The following is an 8,500-nucleotide window of genomic DNA, read 5'->3' as shown; positions in this document are numbered from 1 at the left end:
GTGTGCTACTCACCAAATGATTACAGGCTATATAAAAATATTACTTTGTGGGGTTCTATTGGAGGTGTGCTCCATTAATGAGCTGCTCATTTGAAGTTGTATAATGAATGTCTTCTGTTACTGTATTGAAAGGAACAATTAAACCTGGGCTTTCATGTGCTCACCCTAATTACTTTCTAACCAGGAAGAATTTTATTCTGGAGTCTACTATTCCAGCTACCTTTCATAACTTGTTCCCAGGAGGGAAGTTGGAAGAGGAAGAACTATTTATTTTCATTAAATCTCTTATGTCCCCTTTCATTAATTCTTTTTTTCCCTTACAACTCAAGCCATTTCTTTATTGTTTTAGAGTCTAAATGGTGCTTTTGAACCAACCAACTGCCCCAAACCCACTATTGGTTGCTAGCAAGAATCTTTCCGAAAGAAACCTAGAGAGTGCGTTCGTGCCTCTTCTCTGAAATCGTTCAGTAGAACATTTTGCAGACAATTCTCTGCTGAGATATCTATATAGCCATATATAGATAAAAATATACCTACCTATATCTGTATCTACATCTGCATCTGTATATTTTTTGGGTTGACCTGAGATGCAGAATGGTATTTCCAACACGACACAATTTTGTCATTAACTCGAGTAAGAAAAGTACTGCTCCCTTTTATTTAAACTTTAAAGAGTTATTTAGCCTGTTTTATTCACTGGTATTTGAAAGCTACTACAACTTTGACCCTTCATTCATCAAAATATGTTGATATTCTCCTTGGTGTAAGACACTGAGCTAGAAATTGGGAATACAAAAATGACTTCAAAACCCCAACAACCCTGCTGTCAAGGAGCTTAATTCTCACACCACATTTTCCTATGTGTTTAAGCATCAGACGAGTCAAAGGAATGGTGAAGAAAACGAGAAGGAATGTGAGCTATCAGAAAAAGTCCAACTTAGAAATAATGCTTAGTACACAACCGAGAGGACGTTTAGCCCGTTATATGATCCTCTTATTTAACAGGAACATATTTCAGGATAGAAATTCAGTTTTCCGCCAGTATTCTGCCTTTGTGACATGCTATGTGGACCGTGCCTTCCTGAAGTTTCAGTGTCCCTTTGTTTTCTCCATGTTTGGACCATGAGGCGTGACATTCACTCTGGTACAATGCACAGGTACCTGGGTGGCAAGAGACTAAAGAAGCTAGAAGCCCTATCTCATTTATATTTGTCCTGTGTGTGTGTGTGTGTGTGTGTGTGTGTGGTGGTGATTCTAGGGGAAAATGACCATTCCGAGCATTCTGAGATGCTGGACTCAGTCATTTAGTCAGATTTCCATTTGGAGAAAAAGATTGTTCAATTTCTGTTTGATCCACCCCAGCCTGTCCCCTCAGTATTCTCTCTGTGGATGGGGCTTTCCTCCACGCAGGTCCCTTTTGTACCAACGGAGTGGTCTTGATAAGTCAAATTGTATACATCTAACTCAGCTGCTTCTCTTTGAATTAAAGAATAAGGACACCAAATCAGAAGATTAGCATGTCCAGCACAGCACTGAGCCGTCATGGACAAGCATAAAAGATATTAAATTGCAGACTCGGCTGCGGCAATTTTATTTGCGATTTCTCTGAATCGGGAACGAGATGCCTCTGCTTTATAGGAAAACAGTAGCAGCACCAGGCTCTTCCAGTACAAAAACAGGGGGAAAGTTGGGGGCGGAGCCGGCATGGGAAGGGGGGGAGGGGAGAGGAAGGGAGACCATCAGAAAGAGAGCAGGAGAAAGCGAAGCCAGTCTGTGGAAATGGACTCCCTTAGCATGAGACCGGTTACTGGGTCCCTACAGCTGTTCACCAAACGAAACTCCCCCAACATTTTAGATCTAGGTCTCCTCTTTTCTTTTCCATGTTCATTGCTTTATACGGTTAAAACTAGACCTTGTGGGCAGGTCAGCAGAAGGCAGAGGGAAACAAGAAGAATGGATTAGCTCACTCTTAAGAAGAAAGAGAACAAGATGTGATGAAGTTCAAACTGGAAAAGGAGCCAATTTCATCTCGTCGTTGAGGTGAAACAGCAAACACCTTGGTTTCTGGAGCCCTTAGTAGATGCCGGGTGTTCACTAAGCTGGTCATTACCTGGAACCCCCACAACACGTCTTTGTGTGAGGTGTTATTATTATTCTTATTTTGGACCTGAAGAGACGGAGGTTCACCGTGTGAGGCAGACAATAGTTCTGCAAAGCCCACAGCCCGACTTCCTAATGCTCAGCCAGCACTGGATCATTGAAACGGGGGTTTCTTCCCATTGCTTTGTGAATACACTGGTTTGGTTCTTATGTCTCTCAGGGACTTGGGCACTAAGGGAAGTCCGTCTCTGCCAGCGGAGACTGCCAAGTTCCCATTCAAAACCAGCTGCAACTTTGGAACTGGCCGGGCATTTTAGGGACTGTCCACGGTCTGGGCACCCTCCTCAGATGCAGTGGAGAAGACTACCCCTCTGGGGTCTTAATCACGTTCAACTGCAAAATATGAGGACATTGGAATTTCACGTTGATTATGGTCAGAGGTGAAAGTTGGCTAAAATGGTCTTGATACCCGCAGTCCCACTCTTAACCCTCACTTGGTAGTTTGTAATTGACACCAACCAAACTGTCACCAAGTCCCTCCTGCCTCCCCCCAACTTGAGTACTGCTAGTAAGTAAAACTACTCGACGGTTTAAGTGGAGTCCTAATTAATGAGTCTGAGTCGTGCCTGACACAGGCTCATTTTTAACCTGGTAAACTCATTAAACCTCTGCTCTTCATCTAGCCATGGGTGACGAGAGTATCATAATTTCAACTAAGTGTGGCTCAGTAATTTAATGGCCCTCGAACTTCCCACATTCCCATTGTGTCCCATCTGAGGCGCTCAAGCTGTATCGTTAGAAGTTTATTTAGTGCAATGAGAAATCTCTCTGATCTATCCTGAATTCAACTGATGACTTTAAAGACAAATGAAAGCAAACCGCTGGCTCCACAAATTCAAACAACCCATTTTGCTCTACCCGTAAATCAGCTAAGGGGTCTGAAACGCAGACAGTTTCCAGACAGACCCGGTCATCCCCTGAGTTAATGAGACAACTCGTGCTGAGGACCAGTCCCCACCTCCACCAGCAGATGCCAGCACTTCCTCTTCTGGGATCAGAAAGGGCTCAGGGGTTGGGTCTCCGCTCCACACATCCTGTGATTTTAAAAATAAAGGCAGATCGAAACCCACCAAAAACAAACAAAACACGCACACTCTCACACGCAAAATCAAAGGTTGTTTTCTATCTGTTTTCATTCGCCCGTTTCTGCCTAGTTAATCACATCAAAGAGGATTCTAGAAAGCACTGTGTTGTCATTGTTGTGATGGTTAGGTTTGTGTGAGTGTGGAGGTATCTACAACACTGCTTTCCGCTCCCCACATGAGCGAATTCGCAAAGCTCAGACAGGCCAAGGTGAGTTGGTTTCTAATTTTAATGAATTCTCCAAAAGCCCCTGTCGGTAGCTCATGCCCAGTAAGTGTTTTATAACAGTGACAGCTTTGCAAATACTGTAACATATGTAACTTGGACTGGGTCAATACATGGTGGGGAAATCAGATTGTGAGATGGTCAAGCTGTTCATTTTGGCTGTCTTTACAATCAATCAGCCAGACCAACTGAGCCTGCAGTGATTCTCGCTGATTATTGAGAAAGCGAAAACAAATGGGTTGGCTACGCTGTCCGCCAGGGCCCATTCGAAAGCTACAGCCTCTGTCGATAACAGCTAGGTGTCGTCTTTTGAAAATCGGTTAGCAGAAATGACTCCTAGGTCCATCTAAAAGTGAGGCCGCGTTTTGACTGCCCCAAAAAAGTGGATGCGTTCAGTTGATTTCGATAAATTGCGTTCCTTAGTACTGTAGATGGACCTATTTCAGGAGCCCCAAGTTGATTGGACGTTGGCGCTACCACAGCCTCATCACAGCCACGGTGATTCCTGCTGAACCCCAACTTGCTTCTTGTTCTTCGTTGGGGTATCTCTCGCTTTTGTGCTTAATTCAAAAGCTTGTAAACAAAGCGATTGTCTCAAATAGATTTCCCAGCTGTGATGAGAACGTTCTTTCGAGCAGATCCAGGTTTCTGAGTGCTATCCAGGTTCCTGATAACCTGCGCAAGTGACTGGACAGATTCAAACTAGCATGGGTCCTCACTGCCTTCTTGACTGCCAGACAACTCCTCCGTGACTGCTGGCAGGACACGTGCATCATGGGAGTTGCCTAATCCAAATGTCTCCGAGTTGCTGGGTTGAGGCTGAGAGGTTCCAATAAAAAATGAAGGCAGCCTCCCAGTCTTTGCCTGAACTTGATTCAACTCACATCTACTTGGAATAAATTACCTTCACGATGTTTTCTTCATGACTTCTCCAATTATAATCGAGAGAAGAAACCCAGAAGCTGCTTATTAATGTTTCCAGGTAGAGAAGAAGAGGGCAAATTCATCCAAATCAACGCAAGGACAGTATTTCCTCCTTTTCTGAGTTTCCTTCAGGTTCAAGTAGAGATTGGGAGTAGATGGGCCACTAAAGAAAGAGAAATAAAGAAAGATAGGAGGAATGCGTATGTTCAAAACCTTTTATGCATTCATCCTAATTTAGGGCATGCAAACATTATGACTTGCCCCTTTCCACTTAAGTAGAGGTTTGGAGGAATCAAGGGAGATGACTTAGTGGTGAAATGGGTTTTTCTGGATACAAAGGAACTTGCGGGCAGGTCAGTAGAAGGCAGAGAGAAATGAAGAGGGTGGATTAGATCACTCTAAGAAGAAACCAAACAGGAGGTGATGATTTGAACGCCTTTAAACACACCGCGGCCGCGACAGTTAGTTGTCTCAATAATCCACATCCATTCTAAAAGTTGTGTTTTAGTGAGAGGACCTCCTTTTAGTTGAGTGACTGTCCAGCTGGAGACGACATCGACCAGCCTGCCTAGCAGCTTTGGTGTTGACGCTGTGACTCACTCTAGCTTCTGGTCATGCCTTTAAGGAAGCTGATTGCTTTCCACTTGCTCTCTCTTTCCAAACACCGCAGTGTGGTTGTGGTGGTTCATTTTTGACCTATATAGATGCGGGCAATCCCTAAGGGTCCAGAAGGCACCTGGATCCTTAGACCACCTCGTGGAAAGGAACCACCCCGCACCTCTGGACTGCCCCCCAGTGTAAACTAGCTGTTTACAGGCGAGGTGGTTTCACACTGCACCTGTGACTCTGAGTGTGTTCAGATCAGCAGCAGCAGGGAGTGTATTAGAAATGAAGATTCTCTGATTCCACCTCAGGCCTGTTGAGTTATAATCTGCATTTAAAAAAAAAAAATCTCTCAACAATTTGTAGACACATTAGAAGTTGAGAAGCATGGGTGTAGGAGTTAAAAGCGTAGATTTTGGAGCCAGAGCCTGAGTTTAAATCCAATTCGTGACTCATTTGGCTGTGTCGCCTTGGGCAAATCTTTAAAACTCTCTGTGACTCCGGTTTTTCATCTGTACATGGGGGATATTAATAATACCTCCCTGACAGGGTTGTTGTGAGGACTGTATCAGTTTATATAGGCGAACAGGTTGATGCAGTGCTACGTAAGGCTTACAATCATCATCATCATCATCATTATTATCATAAAAAAACTTGTTAAAGTCCTTTGGTCTCTGTTAATATTCAGCCCTCATGAAGCTCATATTTTAGTGGAAGAGAGAGGAATGACATGGAGATGGGGATTATCAAGTTTGGGTTTCATTATCAGTTTGTGGTTCAGACTGTGTTGGAAAATTTAAGCACCATGAAAAGAGGAAGTGAAAAATAGATCAAAACCTCCGAGGGCCTATGAGGTGGTGGTTATTACAAAATCTGTGTAGGGCCAACAAGATTTTGCGTAAGGGACTTTGTGACCACAGGAAACCTATATTCCAAAGCAAAGTCAGAAGACTGCTAAGTGGGATGGTTGGCTCCAGTTGAGTTCCCCGATTAGGAACACTCATTGCTGAAGAGCAGGTAAAGGGCTCCTCCCTGAGGCCTTTGATGAGTATCACCAGGAGTATCACTTCCTCATCGAGAGCCTTGACTGTACTAGGAATTCATTCTTGTAACTCTTGAGGAAGTGTCCAAATCTTCCACTCATTTCTTTAAAATTGTGTTGTTTTTAAGTTGTCACTTTTTTTTTCTTTTTAAATCTGTAACTTACCTTTTAATTTTTTTACGTGCCTTTTGACAGGAAAGAATTTCTAACTTACCAATTTACCATTTTTTTTTTCCTCTTACGGTTTGAGGTTTTTATGTCCTATTTAGGACTCTTCGTGTCACAAAGATTTTTTTAATCTCATTTTTTTCTAGAATTTTAATAGTTTTAGTTCTTTTTTTCTATGACACAGTTTGAGTTAATTTTTACATAGACAGTTTAAATTAATTTTTGTGTAATGTGTGGGGTGTAAAGGTCAAGGTTCATTTTTTTTTCATGCAGATATTTAGTACCCAGAATAGTTTTAAAAAAAATTATTCTTGGGGTGCCTGGGTGACTCAGTTGATTAAGCAGCTGACTTGATTTTGGCTCAGGTCATGATCTCGAGGTCATGAACTTGAACTCCACCTCGGGCTCTGTAGTGGGTGTGGAGCCTACTTGAAATTCTCTGGCCTTCTCCCTCTGTCCCTCCCCTGGCTCATGTGGGCTCACGTGCTCTTGCTCTCTCTTTTACCAGCAAATAAATCTTTTTTTTTTTTTTTTTAAAGACTATCCGTTTTCCATTGGATTGCCTTGACACATTTGTCAACAATTAATTGATTCTAAATAAAGAGTTTATTTCCAGATTATTGATTTAAATGTTTATCCTTACACCAATATCATAGTATCTTGATTACTATAGTTTTGTGATAAATCTGGGAATTAGGTAGTATAACTCCTCCAATTCTCTTTAACAAAATTGTCTTAGCTTAACTAAGTCCTTTCTACTTGATATAAATTTTAGCGATGTTGGGAGAATAGGTCTAAACATGGGCAGTCCTGGGAAAATTGGCATGTCTTTTCCCCCAAGTAAGATCGGAAATCATTGCTTTTTGCAACTTCAGCAGGACTATGCATGTGTTAGGCAACAAAGTAGCATTTTCTACCAGACTTCTTCACTCTCTTATCTTGGGATTCTGTAGATTCCATTTTTTTAAAAAAAAGATTGATTGATTTGAGAGAATGTATGTGTGAGCCGAAGAGGGGGCGCAGGGGCAGAGGGAGAGGGAGAGAGAGAATCTCAAGCAGATTCTCTTTAATGGTGTGTTTGGAGCCCAACGTGGGGCTCATTCTTATGACACTGAGATCGTGAGCTGGCCAAAATCAGGCCTGTAGAGAGTCCATATTATATCACCCTGTGATTGTAAGAATTTTGAAATGATTCCTTGGGCTTCAGTGGAACCAACTCTTATTGCGTACAGAAGCACAGGGTCAAGAAGGCCAAAACTGTTGAAACTGATGAGTGAACATCTCTATGACTCGCCAGTGCTTTTTAGGGACATTGGCAGCAGTAAGGGAATAAAAAAGACTAGGTTTTGGAACAACAGAAATATTATTTACTTAATAAGCAATGATCAAAGTTCTTGTTCAGTTTAAAAGCTATGAAAGTAGGTCATGAAGTCCCACCCCCATATCACTGCTAAGATTATTTAGTCTGACTTTAAAGCAGTACAGGGGCATCTGGCTGGCTCAGTTGGGAGAGCCTTGCTTTTTGCTCAAAACCCTGAACGCTCCTCTGGGTCAGCTCTGTAATCAGAGACATGATGACCTGGGTAGCTCAGGCCTTCATCACTGGGACCTTGTTCGTACTTTTGGTACCTCAGAGTCATAGCAGGGAAGGACATACTGGCCTCTTCTTAGTCCATCTTGTTCAAGGTCCTGTTCCTTGGGCTCTGGATTCCCTGGCTTTCTAGGATGCTGCCTGTGATTGATGGAAGAGAAGTCATGGTATTGGGTTCTTGAGGATATCAATCATGCCTGACTGGGGGAAGAACATCTTGCCTAGAAGCCCAGTGGGCTCAAGAGCCAGTCCTCTAAGTTCTCTCAAAGCCATTGGGAGACTGGAACCCCAGTGCTTTAACTAGACAGACTTCTGAAGCTGAGTCCATGTCCCCACAGTGAAATGATGTGGCCACCATGCTGACAGATATTAACGAGGGACATTGTCCAGCTGCTGCAAATTAGCAAAGCTTTCCTGAAAAGTCTGCCCAGAGGTGGCAGTTTCTCCACCATTTTGGAGACGCCTGAGGCCTGAGCTCTCCCACTAAGGACTTCTGAGACCCATATCTGTTGCAAGTGGTGCAGCTGTACCCCATGATGGTGGTGCAGCTGTACCCCATGATGGTGAGTTGGGTGCTGAATGTGTCTTAGCCTCCGGCACTGATCAGTAAGGGCTGGTGCCCCAGATATCAGACTTCAGTATTAACCCTGTCCTTCAGGAGCTAAAGTGACATTGGGCAAGACACGATCTCTCTACGCTTCAAT

This window comes from Neovison vison, chromosome 9, assembly GCF_020171115.1.
Source record: "Neovison vison isolate M4711 chromosome 9, ASM_NN_V1, whole genome shotgun sequence".
Lineage (NCBI taxonomy): Eukaryota > Metazoa > Chordata > Mammalia > Carnivora > Mustelidae > Neogale > Neogale vison.
This window is presented reverse-complemented; position numbering follows the sequence as displayed.